At 46.6% G+C, this 27,740-nt stretch overlaps 1 protein-coding gene across 4 annotated transcripts in view; it reads left to right on the plus strand.

Annotated features, from left to right (window-relative positions):
* Positions 1-27,740, plus strand: part of ATP2B4 (ATPase plasma membrane Ca2+ transporting 4) — a 941,067-nt gene that overhangs the window by 336,014 nt on the left and 577,313 nt on the right. For all 4 annotated transcript variants that reach the window (XM_078644684.1, XM_078644683.1, XM_078644686.1 and 1 more), the window contains exon 2: positions 10,738-10,815. The gene's annotated coding sequence lies outside the window, so the exon portion shown is untranslated. The remainder of the gene's footprint in view (positions 1-10,737; positions 10,816-27,740) is intronic.

A 27,740-nucleotide genomic window follows, 5' to 3' on the forward strand; every position in this document is an offset into this window, starting at 1 on the left:
ATTTTATCGAGTAATGGCAAATCTCAGCTTAAAGTATTAAAGTGCTATTAGCGATTAGTGCGAAAGCAGGAGTATGATACCCTGGCAGCTCACACGACGCCCAGATTATAGCTCTCCCACGTCCCGCCACACAGCTATGCCAAAGGTACGTTGCTCTTCGATTCCCTACATCAACGGAAAGAGACTGACAGTCACAGTCAGACTCCGTTTTCCCCCCTCATTGTATGGCTTTGTACAGCTACCGCATAGTCCTGTACTGCCCCATTGCTCACTGTATCTGGGGAGTGCAGATGTACAGCCTCGGGTGTCTACACGCACCAGTGTTGAGCTGGGCCTTGCTTTTCCCTCTTCTGTGATAGGCTGTGACAGGCGGGCTCAGATGTTTTTTCCATGGCTCAGTCAAAACATTGCCCAATGCTTCAGACATTTTCTGATGTATTCCATGCTCCCCTCTCTTCCGACTGCAGACGGACCTCCGTCCGCAGGATTTAGACCCGCATCGACCGCTTCCACAGTGGGATAATTGGTTTAACCGCTTTTGATTGATATTCGTGACACTGTTCACGTTACTATCCTGGACTTCATGTTGGAATTGTTTGTAACCATAGTAGTTACCCTGTTTTCACCGAAATCCACGTATCCAGGATCTTCTCTTATTGCCCTACCCCTTTAAATCCTAGAGGTGTCCTGCAAATCCAATTCCAGGGAATTATTTTAGCCATTGCGGCTTCAACTGGTATCCTTACCGAACCATTATAGGACGATTGAATCCAATCACACCTCCGGCATTTTTAGAGTGCCTGGGTCCCCAGAATTCCCATCCTGAAGAGACCCCGTAACAAGAGAGGGTTGAAACGTCGTCTACTACGAAAAGGAGAGTCTAAGAATACTAGAAATATTGTCTTGAATGAATGATTGAATCTGATATCCTAAGGACTCCAATTTTTTATTTATTTTTGCAGAGTTTTATATAGCGCGAACTAGAACCCAACCGAATCAGTTATCAGAGCGCTTTACATAGCACCAGTTACGTTACATGAGGACACACTTTCATTTTAGGCACGGGGAGATTAAGTGATTTGCCCAGAATCACAGGGGTTTTTTGGCGTTGTTACCGAGACTCGAACCCAGATCCCCAGGTCCGAGGTCGAGCGCCTTAGCCAACCCCTCTCCCCATCTCTCCAATAACCATTCACTTCTTAATTCCGCAGCTACTTCACGCTTTTGGTTATGGTCACTTTATTGGGGTCACATAAGTCAAGTTTCAATATGAAATTGTATATAGTGTGAATACACAGTAGAAGTTTATCAGATTGTTATTGCAAATAAAATACGCCCACGTTGGCTGAGGTGGGTGTAGCACAAGTATTGTTTGTGGGCTGTTCTTTCCTGATTTATATACGTTCCCTACAATCAAATGATTTTACCTAAATGATACAACTACTTACTCTATTGCATACTAATTTTTGTTTAAATTGCGCAAGAAATTAAACTCCTTGCTCAAATTGTATCTTTTGATTTAATCAGTTCCTTGTGAACAATTGTATTTTGGCTGCTTAGCTATACCCAGTGCGCATATAGGTTGCTCTTGTTTTTGTTGAAATTGATTGGGGAAGGAGAGCCTCTGACAGCTCCTCTGCCATCATCATGTATGCTCATCAAAGTCATAAATCTGCTGTTCAATCTCCCACACCCAGGTAATTAAGGAATTTTCGAGCTTCAGACAGATCTCCCACACATTTACCAGATGACTAGTGAGGAAGGGAAGGTAAACCTTATGTCGCTGGTTCACGGTCCCATTTGCCTTTTCCTTTTGCAGTAACAATCTATGCCCTATCGTTACCACGTGAGGTGAACAAAATGAACCCAAAGATAGCTCCCACCAAATCTCATTTTATTTTTTGTTTTTATATTACACGGACAAAGCACTTTACACAGTTGAGGAAGGTCGGTTTACCAAAGGGTTTGTGGTTGGCTGATTACATCCTCAAAGACAGCTTGGTGTTGTAAAATATTAGTTGCACACCAGGCAATCTAGTTGCAGAAAGTCTAAGAATTTGTGGTGCAGGTGTGCTTTCAGGGCCTGAATTGCAAAAACCAGTTTGATGTGAATGGGTTAAGAAAGCTAGTTCTAGATGCGAAGCCTTGTGCACTGAGAGTTCTCCTTTAAAAAATAAATGTTCTCGCTGAATGGGCATTGAGGTCTATGCATTGCCAAGCTTTGATATCTTGTCCGCTGGTATGTTGCTATAACAGCCTCTGGTCCTGATGATGACCCCAGAATGTCGTGCCTAAGGGCTGAAACATGTTGACTTCAAAAAGGAGGCAAACACCCATATCTTTTATGGGATGGGACTACATCTAGCCCCAAGGAACCAATCGCACAGCGTCATGCCGCCCCTGGCGTGCAAGTTTTTTCAACATTTTTTTAACCATTTCTCCTTTATGTTCCAGTTTTTCTCCATAGTTTCAATTTCACTTAAACCACTTTAATCTCACTTTTGTCCAAATCCACAAACCGAATGCAATGCCATTGTAGTCCCATCCCATAAAAGCTCATTGTAACTGATGGCAGTGGGGCAGGCCTAAACCTCTCTGCACGCAAATGGAAATAAGGAAAGATAAATGTGGGACAATTAAAGAAACATGATAAAGAGGTGTGCATCCCTTCACCAATTGAAAAAACACCCATATCTGGCATAATCTAAGATTACATACCCACCACTTAAAGCGGAAACAACTGAAAGCAAACAATATTGGGTCACCACCCTCTCCCTTTAAAATATTAAAAACAACAAAGTACTGTAGCTGTTGCCTTGCCCTCTGCACTGATTAGCACAGTTACACTGTATACTTTGTATTCCATAGTAGGTGGTGTTCTTCAACATAACCAGTAACTGTTGTTGCAGAGTAGGCTCTCCACAAGTTGCTCTGTGCTTTTTCTTTTATTTGAGACTGAAGGTCAAGGCAGGGTCACATTTGCGTTCAGGTAATCTTAGCCTAAGCGGGATCCCATGTGTTAAAATATTTTAGTGGTAGGTCGACAATATTTATTGCTGCCTCCGTATCACATGGTTAAAAGAAAAGTACTAATGGGCTCTTAGAACTTTTATAGGCATAAGTGTCTCAGTCATAACTGTCAACCTCTTTTTGCATATTCAAAACACCATTCTATATCTGGGGCATTCGTCAGGACTCTGAGATCCTTGTATGCGTTTCCCTATCTAGCAAGCCCTAGGTAGTGGTCAGTATTAGTGGCTAGGACTGAAACAAAGTGTTACCTGTTCTCAGTGTAAACAAGATTGGCTTTATTGGTTCATCAAGTGTGTATATGTAATAAGTCGATATCGTCTTGGACATCCAGGTTGCATCTTTCACACTGTCACCCTCGCGGGTCAGCTGCTAGACAGACACACTCTGAACACACTCCCCCTCTCCACGAGTTTTGCACAAAGGAAGTTTGACAGAAAGAGGCACTCAAAACATGAATGTGCCCGTCCGAAATGGGTTTTGCAAATTATACTACGACTAGATTGACCAACCTGGTTGTTCCTGGCCCTACAGTAGCTGTGATTCTCCAGTATTAGGGGTGTCTTTCATAGATTCACATGCCTGAATCATTCCCCGTCGTCGGAGTGGGAGTCCCACGGTACATAAAAAAGCAATAAAATGCTATAAATATATAGTAATACCAATAGAAATGAACCAGGAAGTAAAACAGCCAATGGTACATAGGCAAAAACTTCCACATTTATGACCCTCATAGTCATTATGTATAGTCCAAACTACAGCCAATCAGGCGCCAGCACCCACTAGAATGTTCTCCCCAGAGGCTCAGGCTCTCAGATTTTCTACCGCACGTCGTGTGAAGGGAGTCTCCCTGAGCTCTGCTCAGTTTTCTAACTTCTAACTTCATCTGTGTCTTCTCTTCAGGATGTCTTCAAAGAAATCTCTCTTTAGAGCCTGTGACTGCTGTGGTAAGCCTCGGCTTTTTGAGAAAGATCCACACAAAAAGTGTATCTATTGTCTCTACCCAGATCACCAGGCCTCTGATTGTAAGATCTGCAGAACCATGCCTCAGAAGACTCTCAGGGATAGAGAGGGTCGTTTACTGCTGTGGTTGAAGAGGCTAAAGGATTCTTCTAACCCTGTTTCTGAAGTAGGCAGTGTCACCTCTGCTTCCACTTCAGCCTCCAGGAAGAGACTTGCGCCTGAGGGACTGTCCTCTCCCAAGGCTAAACTGCCTAAAAAACAACCACCTGCTAAGGGACAGGATCAGCCTTCCACTTCTCAGGCTGTCCCCACCTCCAAGGGCATGGAAGGCGCTTCTGCTTCCACAAAGGGGAAAAAACTCAAGCTTTCCCTATCTTCTGACAGGATGTTACCACAGACTTCATCTCCGCCTCCTGTGAAGCCCTCTTCAGCTTCCTCGTCGACGAGAACGACGACTTCAGTGACATCTACGGTAACATTTTCATCTCCTAAACCTAGTATGGTTATGTCCTCGTCTACGGCGTCTCCAACGATGGTTTTTGTTTCTGTGAGGCCTATTTCGTCGACGTCGGTCGTCGACGCCTCGTCGTTGACGCCTTTAAAGGCTTTACCGCCGACGAAAAAGACTCCGTCGACGAGCTCGTCGTCAGGCTCTACGCCGTCGACGAAAATAACACCGTCGACGAAGAGTGACTCGTCCATGAAGACGGTCCCGTCGACGAAGGGTGTCCCGTCGACGAAGGGTGTCCCGTCGACGAAGGGTGTCCCGTCGACGAAAAGTGTCCCGTCGACGAAAAGTGTCCCGTCGACGAAAAGTGTCCCGTCGACGAAAAGTGTCCCGTCGACGAAAAGTGTCCCGTCGACGAAAAGTGTCCCGTCAACGAAGACTGTCCCGTCGACGAAGACTGTCCCGTCGACGAAAGGTGTCCCGTCGACGACGAGTGTCCCGTCGACGACGACTACTCCGTTGCCGAAAAGTGTCCCGTCGACGAGAGGTGATCCGTCGACGACAAATCCATCGGGAGTTAACCCTCCGACGACGCCGCAGTTATCCTCATGCACGGCACTACAGGTGTGGTCTCCGTCGACTGTGTTTTTAACACCACGGCAAGCAGCAGACCAACTGCGCAACACTGTAATGAGACTTTCGCCTCTTCGTGTTTCACCTCACAAGGTGTCATCTGAAGTCCCAGACCAACTGCTGGATTCTGACAGTGACAATGAGATGGTCCAGAATACTTTTGGGCAAGCCACTAGTCCATCGGAGTTACATATTAAACTTCAAGATGATGAATATGAGGATTCTCACTCTCCTGCTGAGGTATCGATGCCTGTGAGTACCCCTGTTGCTCAAGTGCCTTTGGATTTAATATCCAACTTACAGTTTATGTTGGACGATTACTATCGGAGGTTTCCCCCTTCGGAATCGGCAGGTTCTGGACAGGCAACTCCAATTTCGGAAACGCCTCCACCCGTGCTCCCATCGGTGTGTCCACCTTCACACCCACAACCTGCTCACGAAGAGGACCCGCAATCCTCGGAAGATGACGATCAACGGGAAGAAGGAGAAGTGGATGATTTATCGGAGTGGGAGGACTATCAGGTACAATCTCCTTCAACATCTCCTCAGACTGCGTCGGCCTCCCCTCCTGTTGATGTAGCGAGTTTTCACTTGCTGATGGAGCGTGCAACCGCACGTTTTCATATGAAAATGGAGCATACTCAACAAGAATGTTTCCTTTACGATTTTAAAGATCAGCCCAGGCGACAAATTAGGACAATACCCATTGTGGAATTCATCTGGAAGGAAGGTGTTAAGGTGATGTCAACGCCGGCTTCTATTCCTCCAGTCTTGCCAAGAATTGATAAGAAATATAAAGCTCCGGACAAGACGCCTGCCTGTCTCATTGGACAAGCAAAACTTGACTCGGTAATTGTCCAGGCGGCCCAGAAAAGGGCCAGAAATCCGTCCTCTGCAGTTACTGCGCCGCCGGATAGAGATGGCAGACGCCTAGACTCAATAGGAAAACGAGTTTCCACCATGGCTGCAACGACTGTCCGTGCTGCCAACGCATTGGCCATCTTAGGTCGGTACGACCGTCAAATGTGGTCTGACATCTCACCATTTATTGATCTGCTCCCTGAGCCATCCAAGGCGGAGGCTCTCCAAATTCTCCATGAAGGTCAAAGGACCTCTGAAGAGATAATTGATTCAGCTGTTGATGTGGCATCTACAGGATTTCGCCAATTGGCAGGAGCTGCGGTTCTACGTAGACAGGGGTGGTTACGTTCCACTGCCTTCAGACAGGAAGTACAAAACCGAGTTCTAGACATGCCATTTGATGGCGAATATTTATTCGGCCCCAAGGTAGAGGAGGCCTTACAGACTATCAAAAAGGATACCGAAACAGCCAGATCCTTAGGCACTCTACAATTCCACAAGCCGCCCTTTCGAGGAGCGAGAGGACGAGGAACGTCCTTCAATAGAGGTGGATACCAGCAACAACATCAACAATCCTCATACCGTCAGAGTAATCAGCGCTACCAAAATCAGCGCTACCAGTCTTATGGGCAGAAAAGATCTCAATACACCCCAAACAGGGGTAAGGCTACCTACCGCGGCAAGGACAAGCGACAATGAAATTTTTCACCTGCCACCACCGTCTTTCCACCCTCTCAAAAGACTTGGCGGAAGAATATCCAAATTTTACTCCAATTGGCAGTCGATAACAACGGACAAATGGGTCCTGGATATTGTCGCCAGGGGCCATGCCCTAGAATTCGAAAAATTCCCCCCGAATGTACCACCAAAGGGCCCGCCTCCAGCTCACCTGAAGGAGCTGCTTACCCAAATCAAAATGATGATACAAAAAGGAGCTATCGAGAGCGTTCCTCAGAGGATGAGAGGACTAGGATTTTACTCCAGGTTCTTCCTGATCAGAAAGAAGAACGGGGAGTGGCGCCCGATCCTCGATCTTCGTGCATTAAACAAATATCTAAGGAAATTGACATTCCGGATGCTCTCTCTTCAAGAAATTTTGCATCTTCTAACAGCAGGAGATTGCATGGTCACCCTAGACCTTCAAGATGCATATTTCCACATCCCCATCCTACCTCGCCACAGGAAATTCCTTCGCTTCAGGGTGGCTGGCAGGGACTACCAATTCAAAGTCCTTCCTTTTGGACTACGGTCAGCTCCAAGAGTTTTTACGAAAGTTTTAGCTCCAGTAGCTGCGCACCTCCGGCTGGAGGGAATACAAATTTTCCCATATCTGGACGATTGCCTTATAAAGGCCAATTCTCATGGCACCGTTCTAAGTCATCTTCAACAGTGTCTCCACCTGTTCCAGTCTCTAGGCCTGACAATAAATTTCTCCAAATCCCAAATGCAATCGTCTCAAAGAATAGCATTCTTAGGAGCAATGTTGGACACTCACAAATGCAAAGCTTTCGTTTCCAAGGAGAGACAATTGAAAATAAGTCGGCTAGCACAAGATCTCATGCAAAGAAAGTCAGTTTCTGTCCGACTATACAAATCCTTTCTGGGGATGGCATCGGCTTGCATTCCATTACTTCCAAATTGCCGGCTTCATATGAGGCCGCTTCAGGAGGAACTAGCCTTGCAATGGCAACAGGTTTCAGGCACTTTCGAGGACCTCATTCAAATCACACCACTCATGAAGGAGTCTCTTCTGTGGTGGACACAGAGATGTCATCTCAGTCAGGGTCATGCGTTCCTTCAAGAACCACCAAGTCTCACCATCACTACAGATGCATCCCTCGAGGGCTGGGGGGCTCATCTACGAGGCCTCACGATCAGTGGCAAGTGGACTGTGCAACAGAAACTGTGGCACATCAATCGTTTGGAACTAAGAGCCATTTTTCTTGCCCTCAAGGCGTTTTGTGCCATCATTCAGAACACCAATGTGTTGATAAGAACAGACAACACAACAAGTATGCACTACGTAAACAAACGGGGAGGAACTCGATCTCTTCTCCTGTCTCAAGAGGCGCAGGAATTATGGACATGGGCTCTTCACCACAATGTACAGTTGCAGGCGGTGCATGTTCCGGGAACGGAAAACGTGCTTGCGGACGCACTCAGCAGGACAACGATCACCAACCACGAATGGGAGCTTCACCAGAACACAGTGGACCACATCTTTCATCAGTGGGGTTGGCCAGACCTGGACCTATTTGCGACAAGTACCAACAGCAAATGCCTGAGCTTCGCCAGCTGGCACCCCCACAAGAATTCTCTGGGGAATGCGTTCTCCATCGATTGGTCCCTGAGGTTTGCGTACGCTTTCCCACCGATTCCGTTAGTCCCCAAGGTTCTGCGGAAGATGAGGAAGGAACCTTGCCGACTGATCCTGATCGCGCCCAGATGGCCGCGCCAGTATTGGTTTACGGAGCTCCTCCTACTATCAGAGAGCAAACCAATTCAGTTACATCCAATCCCGAACTTGCTCAGTGTTCAGGAGGGTCAAGTCTTCCATCCGGACCCAGCATCGCTGAGATTAGCGGCTTGGCTCCTGAACACCATGAGTTTGCACACTTGAACATCCCGGCAGACTGTAAAGAGGTGTTGGCCAAAGCTAGAGCACCCGCTACCATCAAGACTTAGTCTCAAATGGAAACGCTTCTGTATCTGGTGCCGTTCAGCAGGTGTTCACCCTTTTTTGGCAAAGCCTGAGGAAATTCTTCCTTTTTTCTTGCAGTTGGCACGAACAGGTCTGTCCCATGCTACCTTAAAGGTATTTCTGGCTGCAATATCCAGATATCGACAGGATGGGTCCAATTCTCTATATTCAGCAAGAATTATCCAACAGTTCTTTAAAGGCCTCTTTCGAATGTTCCCTCCCGTACGTCGTCCACCTCCTTTGTGGCATCTGAATGTGGTCCTGGGTCAACTCATGCGTCACCCATTTGAGCCCATCCATCGTGCTGACTTGAAGTATCTTTCGTGGAAGGTATCACTGCTTTTAGCCTTAACATCCGCCAAGAGAGTTAGTGATATCCAAGCTTTCACTGTTCATCATCCTTTCCTCCAATTCACAAGCGATTCTGTCATACTTCGCACAAATCCCAAATACATTCCTAAAGTACCTTCGGATTTCCATCTGAACGAACCTGTTGTTCTTAAATCATTTTTTCCAGACCCGCAAACTCCTGCGGAAAGAGCTTTACACTCGCTTGACATTAGAAGATGTCTTAAATTCTATCTACAAAGAACTTCTACTGTACGCACCTCTGACCAGTTGTTCATTATCTACGGTGCGATTCGTAAGGGGCAGGCAGTATCAAAACAGACTATTGCAAGATGGATATCTGCTGCCATTGCCTTTTGCCATGCACAGGCTGGGAGACCTTTACCATCTGCGCCCAGAGCGCATTCTACAAGAGCAGTCTCCTCATCTACGGCCTTATTTGCTGGAGTCCCTCTTCAGCAGATCTGCAAAGCGGCTACTTGGGCGAGTCGCCATACCTTTACCAGACATTACTGTCTAGAGTCCATCAGCGAGGCTGATACTTCTGTGGGTCGAGCTGTTCTACGGAATCTGTTTCATTAAGGTGAGCCTCTGTTTCCCACCTCCTTGTTTTCTGCTGTCAGACGCTTCTTATGTTATGTTTTCACATATTTTCATGATTGCATTATGTTATGCTTTATACCATAGGTGTATATTCACTTTGCATTGTTATTTGCATTACTAACTGACAAGCTGGGTGTTATGAGCGTCTGTTCAGCAAAGATATGTACTGCTAGCTACTCTGATTCAGGCATGTGAATCTATGAAGGACACCCCTAATACTGGAGAAGAACAATAGTTACTTACCTGTAATCTGTGGTTCTCCAGTATTGGTGTCTTTCATAGATTCACATGCAACCCGCCCACCTCCCCTCAGAGGCTTTTTAGGCTATTGTGGTTTACCTTCACTCCTTGCGAGAAAATCTGAGAGCCTGAGCCTCTGGGGAGAACATTCTAGTGGGTGCTGGCGCCTGATTGGCTGTAGTTTGGACTATACATAATGACTATGAGGGTCATAGATGTGGAAGTTTTTGCCTATGTACCATTGGCTGTTTTACTTCCTGGTTCATTTCTATTGGTATTACTATATATTTATAGCATTTTATTGCTTTTTTATGTACCGTGGGACTCCCACTCCGACGACGGGGAATGATTCAGGCATGTGAATCTATGAAAGACACCAATACTGGAGAACCACAGATTACAGGTAAGTAACTATTGTTCATGCCCACGTCCAACCATCTCTGCCCAATTTAGCTCGTGTCATTTGGTACACTGAAGCCGAGTTTGCGTAGGAGGGGGAGAGGGGATATAGAAAGTGTCCTCACAGCCATTATCTTCATGTCAATTGGACTCATTCTCACCACTTGGAATCATTGTTCTTTCTCTTATCTGGTTAATCATACCTGTTACAAAGTCACATATAGAAGACTATCACTGTACTGCTCTTGAAATCGACCTCGATAAAATTCTTGCACTTAATTTTCTGTACATTTTCTCTGGTTACTTTATCACAGAGTTTAAACGCTTTTAAAATATTTTTGTATCTTTATCCAGAGTTGTCCTTTTCAAAAGTAACATGTTGCGTTTCCTTTGAAATGTGTATTTTATACGACTTGCATTGCTTTGATCAGATTTTGACTTAAGCGCAGCGTTGTCAGCTTGGAATTTTCCAGAAACATAAATCACTTATGTGCCTTTACTTTTCTTGCAGACACTAAGAGGTCCAGGGAGGAAGCGACTGCAAAGTCTATTTTTTGGAGTGTCGCAGATGCCCAGCGCAATTGCTCAGGTAAGAGTTTCTCTCCTCTTTTGCAGCTCGTTTGCCTAGCAAAATGTGAGGTTGCCAACTGGCCAGTTTCTTTTTTGACCGGTCTTGTGTTTTTAATTCCAGGCCGGTAAAACATTTGCAAAACCGGAGTCGAATCTCGGTATTGTTTCATTTCAAGACATAATCCTAAAACCGCAAACACATAAAACATAAATTAAAAAGTATTCGAGAGTGATATACATTGTTTCAAAATGAATAAATAAATTATTAGATCAGAAGGATAGTTGCAATTTAGGTAAAGAATCTGAAACCTTACGCTGGTTATTTTTCATCCGCCAGCTCTTGGCTGTTCCAGAATAGCAAAACGCAAACAAATGGTGGTCATTTTTTCTTAGCAAGGAGGGCCCCTCACACTAGACTGGGGAATTCCTAAATATAGCTTTACCAAAATAGGAGTTTACAGACCCTTACAATGAGAGCCAATGAAATGTCAACATATGTCAATGTATGAGATTACACAGTGCTTTCTATTGAACATTATGAGCCTTTTGTTAAACCTGTTCAGCCTGATTTTCAAATTATGTTTTTAGGCTGTGACTAAGAGAATAGATCCGCATAATTTTCATCTCTAGGCTCTTAGACGATGCTTCCAGTTCATTAGAAGATGATTGACTCTAAACATTGGCTCAACAGACTTGGGGTGGGGGTGAGTAGGTTTAAATGGAGGAAGTGAAGGGATAAACTTATGGACATGACGGTGCCAGAGACAAAGTATAGCTGATAGAAACCTGAACTGAGTAAAAAAGGCAAAGCGTTATGCAATAGTAAATAAGTCTCAATCAACTTTTTTTGCACAGTGTTAGGATGATGGTGTTTGTACACGCAGAAAATAACATTTACTGAATTGACAGAAAATAAACCCACATTTGATTAAAAGGAAACAAACCCCCTGTTCTTTTAAATTAATTTGTTTAGAAAACTAGATTACAGTTTGTCTCTGTTAATGATTTAGGGAGTCTGACGTTATATGCTGGAGGATGGTAAATGGACTTGCTATGAACACGCTTTATGAAAAGGCTATTGATAAATCAGTTTCGATATTTATTTAAGCAATTATGGACAGTGCTTTAAATGGGCCGCTACTGCCCAGTACGGAGTACCAACACTTTTTTATTTTGATAGTGAGAGTACCGACACTTCTCAAGACAGACGTATTACTTTTAATTTGGGAGTACCCACACTTCTCAGAAACAAGCAGGTACTCTGGTGCGGAGTACCTGCACTTCTATTTTACCATTTCATGCACTGATTATGGTGGATTGTAAAAAATATATGCAGCTGCAAGGATGTGTGGAAAAATAAATCCTATAATCCACATTCAAGTGGGAGTCTTTATTTTGTAAAAATTAATAAATGAACAAATGGGCCTTATTCTTCGAGTCTAGGAATCTGAACCGATTGGTGGTCTGGGGCCAGTGAAGCAACAGTGTGGGTGAAAATATTGGGGGCAGCATCATGTTGCTCACTTTGAAGTTTAGGCATTGTTTTTGCAGCTAGATCACTATGTAGTGAGTATCTGCTGGAGATGATCACTGCTAGAAAACTGTCAATCCTTTGAGTCGGAATACCAGCAGCAAGCTCACCCAGAGGACACATTGTCAGTAGAAGGCATTTTTTTTAAAATATCTTTTTATTAAATTATAACACACACACACAAATCAAAAATTAGAATCTCAGGGAAGCCAAAACATTACAATACTTTGGTGCAAGAAGAAAGGATTACATTGTCACACAAAAATCTCAGGGATCATTGGTGTCGGGCACATCTTCAAGGTAAGGCTCAGGGGGGGCACAAATATCACTCCTATAACTGTTCCATGGACCCCAAATCTTCCCCCACTTGCGAGGGCACCCTCTGGCCACGTATACCGACTTTTCACGCACCATACACCAGTCCAGCTCCTCCGCCCATTTGGTGACCCCCGGCGCCTGGCTGGCACCCCAGAGCTGAGCGATGTTACGCTTGGCAACCATGTTCGCCAATGTTACCCACTGTTTCTGAGGCTCATTCAAATCAGACGGTTCCCAAACAACGCCTAGCCTCAGGTTTTATTTCTGTACCCAACGCCTGACTCAGCTCCACATGTATGGTCGACCAGAAGTCCTGCACTCGCTCACAATGCCACAATGTATGCATTAGGGTACCATCCTCCGTACATCCCCTCCGGCACGCACCACTATCAGCACGTCCCATACGGACCAGACGCGGTCCCGTAATATATGATCTATGCAAGATTTTCAGCTGAACCAACCTCGGCCGCATCTGAATTGCCACCTCCTTGGGAGAGGCCACCGCTGCTATCCAATCCTCATCGTCTAGTTCCAATCCATCCTCGCACCACTGGGCCCTGATCTTCCGCAGTGGATCCTCTGAATAATTCACCAACTTACGGTATATCAGGGAGATCGTCTTTTCACGGATATGGCCATCTAACACTCGGTCCTCCAGAGGCGACGCCTCCGGAAGAACCGTTCCCTTAGGGACATGTGTATCTAATGAGTGTCGCACCTGTAGGTATCGAAAGTACTCGTTTCGGTGTAGTTGGTACTGAGCCACCAAGGACTCGAACGTGTGTACTGCGCCCTTCATCCAAACATCCCCAATCTTCACTATGCCAATCAGGTCCCACTTGTCAAAACCCTTCGACTTCCACATACTGCCCAACTTCTCGGAGTTCAATAAAGGGGTGGCGAGTGTAAGTCTACCCTCCCACCCCAAACATTTATTAGCAATATGCCAGACACGGACCACCTGGTCAGTGGGGCCTGTCAACGGGAATCTACGCGGCCTAGAATATAAAGCTCTCTCCAACGAGCCACCCGGCGCCTGACCCCGATCCATTGCATAACCAGGGTCACGAGGGATGCCATATATTATGTTGTTCACCGCAGCAAGTTGAGAGGACCAGTAATACTTGCGAATGTCCGGGAGCCCAATTCCCCTGTCGTACCAAGGAAGGGTCAGCTTGCTATAAGCGATTCGAGCACTACCACCCCCCCAGAGAAGCCGCCGCTGAAGGGATTCTATCTCTCTGAAATAGGCCGCCGGAACCAGGTCCATCGAATTCTGCCACGCATACAAAAACCGAGGAAGCGCCATCATTTTGAACAAAGCCGCTCTCCCCAACAGAGAGAGCGGAAGGGACCTCCAACGCTCCACATCCGCTCTGCACCTAGTCAATGGAGCGACCAAGTTCCTTTCATACCACAGCTGCGGGTCGAACGTCACGTAGATGCCTAGGTACTGAAATCCCACTGTTTCCAACCGTACCGGACAAGACTGCGGAATCATAGGAGGGTCCCCTGCCACTACAAACATCACCGATTTATCCCAGTTGATGACTAGGCTGGAATATCGACCGAAAATGGCTAAGACATCCAGGAAGACCCCGAACGACTCCTTGGGTCTAGTGAGGTACAGTAAAACATCATCTGCGTAAAGCGAGATCTTGTCTTCCCATTCCGACGTCCAACGCAGACCCCGAATCGACCTGTCCCAACGCACCCATGCAGCCAGTGGCTCCATCACAAGTGCAAACAACAGGGGGGACAGTGGACATCCCTGTCTCGTCCCCCTCCGAAGAGGAAAATCACGGGACTTGCAATTGTTGACTATTATTCTAGCCAAAGGCTTGGAGTATAACAGGATTCAAGCAAGCCGGGCCGAAGAAGGCTGTGATGCCAGAAACCGGTCCCCGGAAGCTTGTTTCCTTCCCAGTATAAGAATTGGCTTTGTAGTTTGGTTTGCCCTGTTCCCATCATGCACTGGGACAGGAACAGACTAATTTGCATATAGCCAGGTTCTGAGCTGGGATGGTGCAGTGAGCTAAAAAACGGTGATGGATTAAAACCATGATCTATTGACTTGGTAAGAGTATTCTGCATCATTCAGAAACTCTGTCCATCACCACCCCCCTTTTCCAAAATAGTATAACAGGCGAACCCATCCAATGAATTCACTGCCGAATCCCATCTTCTCCAAGACCGCAAACAAATACTGCCATTCCACACGATCAAAGGCCATCGACGCATCTAAAGAGACTAGCACCGCCTGTTCATGAATCTTCGAGGCACCTCCCAGGACTCCCTGCAACCGCCGCAGATTCAACGCCGTGTTTCGATGCGGCATAAATCAGGACTGATCCGGGTGAATCAAAGTCGTGATCACCATGACAAGTCTAGTCGCCAAGAAATTCGCAAGGATTTTAGGTTCCGCGTTCAACAGCGATATAGGCCTGTACGAAGAACACTGCGTCTTGGGTTTGCCCTCCTTATATAAAACCACCACATTAGCAACACGCTGATCGTACGGGAGCTCTCCCACTTCCCTACTCTCCAGGAACATAGTACGCACATATGGGGCCAGCTTGTTAGCATTCAACTTGTACAGTTCAATGGGAATTCCGTTCGGAACAGTCGCCTTGCCCGATTTAACCTGCCTAATCGCTTGGGCCACTTAATCATCCGTAAACGCGGAATCAAGGTAATCGCTATGTTCCTCCGACAGACAGGGCATGGCTATGTCCCTGATCATGTCGCCGTTTTCTACCTCCGAATAAGTACTCCCGGCCGTATACACCGCCTGATAATAATCGGTGAACTCAACCACTATCTCTTGATGATCTGTTAGTAAACGTGATGACTTATCTTCCAACTCCGGCACCAACATCGAGGTCCGGTCCCCTCTCTCAAGTCAAGCAATCAGTTTACCGGACTTCTCCCCGTGCTCATATATTCTGCTCTGCACAGCCGCTTGTGTAGCCACTGCCTTATTGCGTACTAACACTAGATATTCCACCTCACGAAGGCGTACCTGATGCAGGTCCTTCGGAGCCCTCGACTCATTAAATTTCTCCTCTAAACTCTGAATTTCTGCCTCCAACCGGACCACATCTGCCAGTGCCCTCTTCTTCTTCCCGGCTACCAAGGACAAAACTTCCCCTCTCGCCACTGTCTTATATGCCTCCTACAATGTCCGCGCCGACTCAACGGAGCCAGCATTCTCTTGAAAATACCTATCGGACATACGGAGGACACCTTTCCTAATGATCGTGTCTTTCAGTTGCCACGTGCTGATAGGAGCTACCCTGCCAGCCGCTGGCAGATCTAAACGAATGACCAGCCACAACGGAGAATGATCAGAAATGCCCCTCCCGAGATAGCGCGCTTCACAAATCTTAAGCGCCATCCCGGAGGGTAGCAACGCATAATCTAACCGAGAAAGACTACCATGAGCCGCAGAGACATGAGAATAGTGAACGGACATCGGGTAGCGTGCACGCCATCCATCAATCAAACCCATTGACGCAAGGAAGTCCGATAGCCACCGCTGCGATGGGCGGAGCACCCGAGGAGGGCAGCGATCCAGTTCCCCATCCAGCACAGAATTAAAGTCCCCACCAATCACCATGTCTCCCAAAGGAAGCGAAAGAAAAACATTCCCCAGATCAGGATAGGTTTCGGTTTGTAATCCCGGCGGCACATATACAGACAACAAAGTTACAGTTCGGCCCCCAACCAATCCCGAGACTCCAACGTATCTCCCTCTCTGGTCGACCCAAGTGTGTTGCACCGACAGTGGAAAGGAGTTCTTGACCAAGATCCCCACTCCTCTCGATCCGGTTGTGAATCCTGCGTGTGCTACCAGTTTATAACCCCCCCTGTGGAGGGCCAAGCATGTATTCTCAACCAGATGTGTCTCCTGTAGAAGCACTATGTCCGGGCCATGTCTCCTAATAAGCTGGTTCACCATCCCTCTCTTGATCTTGTCCCCCAGGCCATTAACATTCCAACTCAGTACCCTCATTCCAGACCCCTGTGAACTACGTGTCTCCGCACCTACACAGTTCAAAATTCAATAGCATGGCTGTTCCTGAGATAAAAAAAAAACAAAAAGAGAAAACGAAAACACACACTCACCAACACACCCAGACCCCAACCCCCCACCCTGCACCCCAGACCCCAACCCCCCACCCTGCACCCCTGCACTCGGCCATAGCCAAACCCCAACTCGCAGTGTGCCTGTCGCCCTTCACTCAAACTAACCCCTATCTTAATATAGATGTGGGGAGGATTCCAGTATCCCGGATCCCCACCATCCCACCATAATCAACACTGGTAGCAAAGTCATTCAGGATGTTATATAAGCAACAATATCCTCCTCCCTCCCCACGGTTCCACGTCCCAGCTACCCCGAAAATGTCACTGTTCTTCCGCCTCTCCCAGCTCCTTGCCATCGCGCTCCTGAGACTCCGTCTGAGTCGGTAGTCCATCAACCCAATACGCCGCCGCCTCCGGATTATCAAAGAATCAAGTCTTTCCATGCACCTGGATACATCAAGGCATACCTATACCCTTTAGTTCGCAGTTGTTGTTTGACCCCTTAAACTCTGCTGCTGCTTCTGGACCTTCTGAGTGAAATCAGGATAAAAGTTCAGTGACGAGTTCTCAAATTTCAGAGGTCCTTGCGACCTGGAGGCCTGGAGAATAGCATCTCTGTCTCTAAAGTTCAGGAGACGCACGATCATTGGCTGAGGGGTAGCACCCAGACGCGGTCTCCCACCTGGAACCCTGTGCGCCCTTTCGACTGTAAAGAAGGAACTTAGGCCTTTGGGCTGCAAATGCTTAGCGATTAAGTCCTCCACAAATTGGGTCGGGGGATTGCCCCTCAGCATTCTCCAGAACTCCGGTCAGACGGACATTGTTCCTTCTGGCCCTTCCTTCGTACTCATCCAGTTGCCGACTCTGCACCTCTCCAGCCGCTCCCAAGTTGCGCACTACCCTCTGGAGCTCCACCACATCATCCGTCAGGCTCGCCGTCTTTATGTCTATGGACTTCACCTTCTCATTCGTTTTAGTGAGATCCGCCCGGAGCAGGTTGACCTCAGTGGTTACAGTGTCAAGTTTGTGGTCCAAAGACTGTATCTGTTGGCCAAGAGAAGTGCGAACTCCCTCGATGGCCGTCATCACATCGTGTAATGTGGGTTCCAGTGTCAGGCTAGGATCCACTGTTCCGCCATCTTGGGATCGGCCAGATGCTCCAGGCGAGCCCTTCGTAACAGTGTACCTATCCAGTTTGTTGGTTTGCACTGTACGACTTGTTCTGGACGATTTCACCTGGGGCTTCTCCGTCTCCGGTTTGGATGCCATCTCCAAAGCCAAGGCAGCCCCAAGAGCACACTTCTGTTGTCTCTGCACGGCTGAAAGTAGTTAGGCACCAGGCCACCTCAAAGGCGACGTAGTCTTACACCACTTCCAGTACACCAGGGGGGGGGGACGTATCACCGGGAGGGGGAGGGACACCTCAATAAAAGAAGGCACCCACAGTCTGTCGTTCACGACCGGAAGTCAATACGGGGGTCCGAGCCGGCCACATCCGGTTGATCGATCCGATGTTGTTCAACTTGGGGCCGGGTCACCTCCCATCCGAGACCCCGGTCCCCCTCCGGCTCAGGCCCCGATCTCTCAGTCGCCCCAACTTCACTTCCCGTCATCAGATTCGACCGTGGAAAGTCTCATTCGGTGCCGCCTCCACTCAGTCGACCAGATCTATGTCAAAAGTTCAGGATATATTGCAGGATAATGCCGGCGGTTGCGGGGGTCCCGGGAGCCCCGAGCTCACGTGGCCATCTTGGACGCGCGCCAAGCTCCTCCCCCCTAGAAGGCATTTTTAGTAATGTTTTTCTCCTTTAGTATCGGATTCTTTTTGATTCCAGGAAGACTCTGATACTGCAGATGGTTTAAGTAGATATTACAAGTCCCAAGGAGTGTGTGCCCAGGCAAATGGAAGTAGTCTGAGACTTTATTGTCAACCATTTTTTCTCCTGTGTGGCTCTGGCCATTGATGACATATTTGCTGTATTACGTGTTATAGCAATCAAAGATATTTAGTAGATTAAGTAACGTTGTGTTCGAAGCATGTGGACTGCTGAATTCATAACTTAGCATAGATCGCCGCCTCGTGTTGGGTCCGGATGTTTGCACCTTGTTGTCCTGGAAGAGTCTTCGAAGTATCACAAGATAGGTGACTCCTCCCCTGAACTAAAGTGCACATGGGCATTCTCTCCATCATCAGATTGTTTTTTTCCGCCATTGGGTTCGGATGCTATTCCTATACTTCAACTTCGGACCCGAAACTTTGCAACTTTCTAAGGCCAAAACGCCTTCTACCTCGACGGTATTGTTTTCGTTCGGTACCCCTTGATTCAATCAAACTTTCCATCTCGATCCAGTCGTCGACGCGGGCCGTTGGGTCTTTTCGACGCCACGTGGGCCTGCTGTCGATGGAAAGGAGCCCGTTTAAAAGGTGCCCACAGTGTCACTCCAAATTCCCACGTACTGACAAACACACAGTATGCAACAAGTGCTTATCTCCCGAGCACAACGGAGATAATTGTCCGGCGTGTGCTCAGTTCCGATCAAAGTAAACTATCCGGAACCGACGGGCCGCTCGGCAAGAGATGCAGCGGCAGGCACCAGAACCGGAGAACATTTTCGATGACAAACACGACCTCCCAGAAGCGGCGGACTCCGACCTCGAAATAGTCACTGTAGAGGACCAGTCGGACTCCGATGACCAGATCACACCGGGGCAAAAAGTGAGTACCGAGCCCCCAACCCCGCTTACACCCAAACACAAGGCTCCGGTCAAAGCATCGCCTAAAGCCTTAGCCGAGATCGACAAACTCCTTCAGAGACCCCGCCTTCCGGCTCGGCTCCGAAGCACAAACCCAAGCCTTCTGATACCCCAGGAGCGAGCAACACTCTTCCCAAAAAGGTCATCGAACCGAAGACGGTTGTCGAGCCGAAAACAGGCGAGCCGAAAAAGGCCGTCGAGCCCAAAAAAAGTGTTGACCCACAAAAACAGGATCACACTAAAAAGCCTGTCGACCCAAACAAAGCCGTCGACTCGACAAAGAACATCGAGCCGAAAAAGGTCGTCGAGCACAAAAGAGACGCTCTACCATCGAAAGTTATCGAACCAAAGAATTCGGTCGATCTGAAAAGGGTTGTCGAACCAAAGAAGGTCGTCGAACCAAAAAAGGTCGCCGACCCGAAAACAGCAGTTGAGCCGAAAAAAGCTCCACAGCCAAAGGCCCTCGAGCCAAAGACTCACCACAAACAAGTGACTAAGCCAAAACCATCGGCTCTGAAACCACGGACAGTTGAGGAAAAACTTTTCCATCCTGATCCAGTGAGCGAGGAACAACCTTAACTGTATATAGACCCTGAAACAGGACACGTTACAGTTTACCACAGGAAAAAGAGACCATTGGACACTGATACTCCTTCCCCTGTTCCTCCAAAGAAAAAAGACTTTGGGACATCTCCTTCAAGGCCTTTTACTCCTCCTCCTTTCTTCCCCGATATGCTTTTTGTGCCTTACTCTCCTACACATTCAAACTATGATGAGGCAAACAACATGGGAGAAGATCCTCAGGATAACTTTAGAGAACCTGAGGATCCCGATGTACAGGATGACACATGGGATGACTAGAATGATCCTTATGATGCACATCCCATCCCTGACACTTCCCCATACCCTACAAAGCCGTCACCTACTGACAACACTATTGTTTTAACCAATTACTAGATAGGGCGGCGAAATACGATGGTGTAGACATGCACACTGACCCAATAGAGGAGGATTTTCTATTTGACACTTTTCCTACTCCTGAAAAAAGTGTACGGACACTTCCTATGTTGAAAGGGGTACTAAAACACGCGCCTGACCTATTCAAAGACCCAGCCAGAGCACGTACTCAATCCCAGAATTGAGAAAAAGTATAAATCAGCCCCTACAGACCCATCTTATATTATGTCACAGTTGTCATTAGATTCACTAGTTGTGGCAAACGCTTGAAAGAGAGCTAATTCACAAAAAGGAGATGCTCCCCTCCTGACAAAGAGTCAAAGATATTAGAAGCCTCGGGCAAAAGAGTAGCTTCACAGGCAAATTCCTGGAGGATTGCAAACACACAAGCTCTATTAGCACGTTACGATAGAGCACATTATGACCAACTTGAAGGTTTACTACAACACCTTCCAGAACCTTTTAAAGCTAAAGCTAACGACCTGATACAGGAGGAAAATTTATAACTAACGCTTCCATGACACAGCAGCCAGGTCCATTAATACTAGCGTATTACTACGCCGGTACGCATGGCTACGCATACCTGGCTTTAAAAACGAAGTGCAATCCACCATCTTCAACCAACCAGTTAACCAAGAATTCCTGTTTGGCCCTGTAGTAAATACCATCTTGGAAAAAATGAAAAAAGATACTGAAACTGCTAAGTCTATGGGAGCACTTCAGTTTCAACAACCCAGAAGTTCCTTTTTTCGCTCCTCCTTCAGAGGCTCAGTGAGAGGCAACACATCACATACTTCTTCAACATTCAAAAGTAACACCCAGAGTACCTTTAATAAAGGCTCAAACAGAGGAGATTATAGAGGCAATAATAACAAGGGCAGAGGACGTGGAGGCAACAACACCAGAGCCTCTGCCCCCACCAAACAGTGACTTGCTCACACTCCCTCCAGACCACTTAACACCGGTCGGAGGCAGACTACAACAATTCATACCAGTCTGGAACAACATTACCACAGACAGGTGGGTGAGACAAATCATCCAGTATGGTTATTGCCTGAAACTCACTTCTTCTCCACCCAACATACCACCCAAACACCGTCCTATGTCCAAAGAACACATCACGCTGTTACAACAAGAGGTCACATCCATGCTACAAAAGGGAGCCATAGAGCCAGTCCCCTTTCACCACCAAGGAACAGGAGTATATTCTCTATACTTCCTAATTCCCAAAAAAGATGGATCCCTCAGACGCATACTAGACCTCCGACCTCTGAACCAATACATACTCTCAGAGCATTTCCATATGATTACTCTACAACAAGTCCTCCCGTTACTACAGCAAGGCGACTTCCTTGCTACATTAGACCTCAAAGATGCATATTTTGACATACCTATAGATCCAGCTCACAGGAAATATCTCAGGTTCACAATAGAAGGTCAACATTACCAATTCAAAGTGCTCCCCTTCGGGGTAACTACAGCACCAAGGGTGTTCACAAAATGCCTAGCAGTGGTAGCAGCACACCTCAGAAGGCAACACATCCACATGTTTCCATACCTAGACGATTGGCTCATAAAGGCTAAATCGTACGCACAGTGTGCAAGCCACACGTCTCAGACAATCCAGCTGTTGCACAGTGTGGGTTTTTCCATAAATTACCTAAAGTCACACCTACCGCCCTCCCACATACAACAATATCTGGGAGCTACAATAAATACCTCAGTGGCAAAGGCATATCCAAATCCAGCCAGGATAGCCAGCATACAAACTCTCATTCAAAAGTTTCAGCCACAGCACTCTCTGCCAGCTCGAGTGTTCATGCAGCTCATAGGCATGATGGCCTCCTGCATATTCATTGTCCCTCATGCCCGACTTCACATGCGTCCATTGCAAGAATGCCTAGCACAACAGTGGAACCAGGCTCAAGGACAACTAAAAGACATAGTGTTGGTAGACAGTCGCACTTACAACTCTCTGCAGTGGTGGAATCCACAAAACCTTTCCAAGGGGCGACTGTTCAAAGAGCCAGTTCCACAAGTAGTATTGACAGCGGACGCATCACTGACAGGTTGGAGAGCCCACCTACTTCAATACACAGTCCAAGGGCTCTGGACAATCAAACACAAGACACTGCATACCAACCACTTAGAGTTGCTAGCAGTTTTTCTAGCACTGAAAGCATTCCAGAAATACTTGTACAACAAGGCTGTGTTAATCCGGACGGACAACATGACAGCCATGTACTACATCCAGAAACAAGAAGGGACACACTCTCCACAGCTGTCTCACCTAGCACAGAGCATATGGAAATGGGCAATTCCCAAAAACATTTTTCTCCTCGCGGAACACCTGCCAGGGAAAGACAATCAAATAGAAGATCTGTTAAGCAGACACAGCCAACAGCTACACGAATGGGAGATTCACCCTCAAGTTCTCCAACCATTCTTCCAAGAATGGAGGCATCCAGAGATAGATCTGTTTGCCACAAAAGGAAACTCAAAATGCCAGTACTTTGCCGCCAGGTTCCCACACCCGTTGTCACAATGCGATATAGATGAACTGGTCAGGCAGATTTGCGTACGCTTTTCCACCAGCCCCACTGATTCCGCTGGTGGCACGCAAACTATGCCAACAGTCACTCACAATGATCCTGGTTGCTCCCACATGGGCAAGACAGCCATGGTACACAACGCTCCTAGAACTTTCAGTAGTCCCCCATCAAAGACTGCGCCTCTCGCCACATCTTTTAACTCTGACCCATGGAGAAATCAGGCACCCAGATCCCAATCAGATGAACCTAGCGGTCGGGCTCCTGAAGTCTTAGAGTTCGGATACCTTAACTTGCCTCCTGATTGCAGGAACATTATCAAGGAGGCAAGGCGCCCAACTACTAGAGCATGCTATGCAGTTAAATGGAAAAGATTTGTAATTTATTGCAATAATACCCAAATCAATCCATTGGAAGTTTCCATCCAAAACATTATCTGTTACCTGATACATCTTCAAAGATGCAATCTAGCATACTCTTCCATAAGGATACATCTTGCTGCTATAGCAGCATATCTCCAAAACAGACAACACTGCTTTTATGGAAGGACTTAAAAGGATAATCCCTCCAAAGCGTCCACCTTCACCAGTCTGGAACTTAAACATAGTACTTACCAGACTTATGGGACCTCCCTTCGAACCACTACAATCATATGAATTACAATTCTTAACATGGAAGGTGGCATTCTTGAATGCCATTACCTCCCTCAGGCGAGTGAGTGAGCTACAGGCACTAACCTTTCAAGAACCTTTCATGCAGATACATAGCAATAAGGTAGTACTTCGTACAAACCCTAAGTTCATGCCAAAGGTTATATCCACTTTCCATATCAATCAGTCAAAAGAATTGCCAGTTTTCTTCCAAAACCCGCAGTCAGTGGCTGAAAGAGCCCTACACACACTAGATAGATGTAAGAAGAGCTCTGCTATATTATGTTGACAGGACTAAATCATTCAGCAAAACAAAGCAACTGTTTGTTGCTTTTTCTCCACAACATAAAGGTAATCCCAGTTCAAAATCAGGAATAGCCAGATGGATAGTTAAATGCATTCAAATATGCTATCGGAAAGCTAAGCGCACTTTAACAGTTCCCCTAAATGCCCACTCAATGCGTAAAATGGGGGCATCCATGGCTTTCCTAGGAAATATTCCCCTAGAAGACATATGTAGGGTAGCTACATGGTCTACCATACACACTTTCACTAAACACTACTGTGTCGATGTGCAAACAAAGCAGCAAGCTGCTGTAGGCCAGGCTGTCCTTAAAACTCTTTTTCAAACTGCTGCAGCTGGGGCAGGTGGGGCATGTGACCACCGCTAGAGGAGATACTGCTATACAGTCTATGCTAAGATATGAATTCAGCAGCCCACATGCCACATGCCTTACCAGTATGCATCTGTTCTTGGCATGTAGGGCTGCTGACATTCATATCGCCCACCCTCCTCCCCGGTGCCTGTCACAGCTGCAGTAATCTTTCTACATACTTACATAGTCATTCTTACTTTTCTATACTCCATCTTTGCCAAAATGGTGAAAAACAATCTGATGGAGAGAATGCCCATGCGCACTAGTCCTGAGGAGTCGTCCCCTATCTCGTGATACTTCGAAGACTCTTCCAGGACAACAAGGTGCAAACATCCGGACCCAACACTAGGCGGTGATCTATGCTAAGATATGAATGTCAGCAGCCCTACATGCCAAGAACAGATGCATACTGGTAAGTAGCATTTTCCCTATCCTTGTGGGTCCACTCGGGTGCTTTTTGTTGGTGTAGGTAAGTGTTAGGCCAGTTGTACCTGATGAGATCTGTCTGTTAAGTAGGTGAAACATTTAGGAATGGTTCCTCCAATACCGAAAATTGTTGAAAGGTGGTTTCAGGGAGGTGGAACTTGGAGTCGACCATTATTGCCACTTCTTGGTTGAGTTTCAGTGCAGCGGCAACTCAACTAGATTGCCCAGCCACCCCCGGTTCCGCATTCATTTTTTATTGGACCTGATGTGATGACACCCCACCACTGCTCGGACCCGACTACAGCAAGAAAGGTATTGTCTGTCTGCTATTCATTCTGTTGTTTCTTTGGAGGCAGACCTGATGAAAGCTGGCCCCAGGAGTTGAGGAGGTGGCGGAGGCTTACAGGTGTTGTATCGGGGGTGTCCTTCTCTCATCATCTGACCATACTTAGCCATTTTTATCACGCATTCCGCTTGTTTGGTCTGTGGCGGGATTCTGATGCAACCTGAAGCTGGTTGCCCCTGCATTGTTGTTCCTGGACTCGTATGTCTTCCAGCAGACAATCTGCCACCCAGCTCCTGTTCTGTTAGGCAGTGAGTAGCCTGCACAAGGTCATGAAAAACACAGTTCTGATCCATTCAGATAAGAACATGGAGACGCTTCTTAAAGAAGAGCCCAGAAACCACTAGGAGTAACAGTGTCTCACTTTACAAATGCAGGTTGATTGACTGGCACTATTCTTACTACTATGGATGTGAAAATGCCAGACCTTAAAACAGAGGTAAAATCCATACGACATGGCTGGATAAAGCGGATCAACGGCTTGACGCAGTGAAAACTCAGTATGAACATATCCTATACTGGGACCGAGACATCAAATCCCTCTACTGGAAAATGACAGATTTGGAGGACATTTCGTTTTCGGATCTATGGAGGACCGGAAGGGACAGAGAAATATGACATGATAGCCTAACTGTCAACCATGGTGGCAGAATTCTCATAGGCAATTGTCTGCACCCTTGGAACTCAATTGAACCCATCGGGTCCAGTCTTACTGAGCATCACACTCTACTAACCCGTGCCCAATTATAGCCTGTGCCAAATTATAGCCTGTGGCTACACCTCCAGCATACCAGGGCCATTGTGTTGGTGGCCAAAAAAGCAACAGAAGCCCTTCTTATTGATGGCTGCTGAATATCATTCCTCACAGATTACTCGGCGCCACCAGTGTCTTATATAAAAGATTCCAGGCCTTTCGAGCCGACTGAACTATTGGTATCTCAAGTATGGCCTCCTTGAGTCAGCTTGGATGCTCGTGAAGATAGATTGACAAACAAAGGAGTTTTTGGACCGAAGAGAACTCAAATTGCTTCTTGATTGTCTGGATGACAACTCAATGGATGCTGTTCACCACCATGCAGCGCTGGCAGCTCCTCAGGAAGACTGGCTTCTCCCTCCCCATCCCCCCTCCAGAAACTCTTCCTTGTTCCTTCCCCGGCACCAGAGCTGGGAAGCACCTCTTAAGAGGAATTCGATCTGCGCTGGTCTTCATCAAGTTGTGGAGGCCTTGCATAAGGATAGTTACAGATGCAAATCGAGATCCCAACTGAAACAGAATTCCGGGCTGACAGGACGGTGGGGAGGACTAAAACATATGCTTTAATGAAGCAAAGGGGGGTGCGCCAGGTAATGAAGTCCAAACGCTCTTGTAGTTTCAAATCCTTTATTTGTACTTATTCTTTTCTTTTATACAATAGCACATACAGCTCAGCCAACACGTTTTGTTCCAACAGTAGGAACTTTATCGGGGCTTAAATAACCGTATCATCTAATTCCTTTTGCCACAATACTTAGTATCCTGAGTATATTCAACATTTGTGAGGGTGAGTTCACTCACCATACATCATCAGTTAGCTCGACAGCTGCAGGACTGACATGGTCTTTTTCCTATGACTAGAAAAAGAGAAAGAGCAAAAGGCAACACATAGAAAAAAAGCTGCAACATTGTGATATTTAAATTGTGTGGGTTCTTTTCTCCTTCATAGAAATCCTGAATGTGATGCCCCAGTTTAATTCTTTGAAGCCCGGGAGAAACAATTTTTTCTTAGATATTAAAGACAATAAAAATATCTAGACCATTGAAAACAGGGTCATATGGAGAAAGTGTAGAGTCTCTCATATCTGCCATGCATAGTTGTGTAAGAGTGACGACACGTGGCTTTATGAATTGGTTTGCCCCTTTATTTTCAGGAACTCACTGTAACTGACGATTGAGTAACTACATACATTTTTAAAGTGAATTGATTTTAAAATAGTTTAAGGATATTTAAAAGACAGGGAAAATTTCGCAAAGTTGAACTAAGCTCAGTTGGGTGCAAATAGAGTGCTTCTATTTGTATTTATTAATTCAGATTATTTACAGGGCAAAAAGGGCGATACCTTGGGAGGTGATGAATCCTCCGAGGGAAACAGGCGAGGTTGCAGTCCTGCAAAGGAACAAAAAACAGACACATTGCCCGGGACGTATTTTATGTTAACAAAGCTCAAGAGGTGTGAGTGTGCCACCGAGGGACCAATGAGAGATGTTCCTGCTATGGAACAGAAAAATACAAGGTGCTCTGGATGGATTTACTGTGGGCGACGCTCAAAGTGCGAGCGTATCGCCCAGATGCGAGCGGGAAATGTTCCGCCTTACCTTCTTGTAGGAGCTGCCTCAGCAGACAGTACTGCTCTCTTCCGTTTTCAGAGTATTCGGTCGGGGTAGAGAGATGTGATTTTATGTCAGACATTGAACGTCCTGGATGTTCTACGAAGTAATGGTCACGTCCGCCTATTCGTCCCGATTTGAGAATGGAGACTGAAGAAATATTGTTACAGTTGCAATGGCTGTTTTAAAGTTGTGTTTTATAAGGAGGTTATTATAAAACTGTGAAATCAAATTTAAAATAAACAGAGGTGCCCGGAGAGATTTTGGAGATAGAAGGAATTAAATAAGGTGTGAAGGGGCAAATC

This window comes from Lissotriton helveticus, chromosome 5_1 (assembly GCF_964261635.1).
Source record: "Lissotriton helveticus chromosome 5_1, aLisHel1.1, whole genome shotgun sequence".
NCBI classification, from domain to species: Eukaryota; Metazoa; Chordata; class Amphibia; order Caudata; family Salamandridae; genus Lissotriton; species Lissotriton helveticus.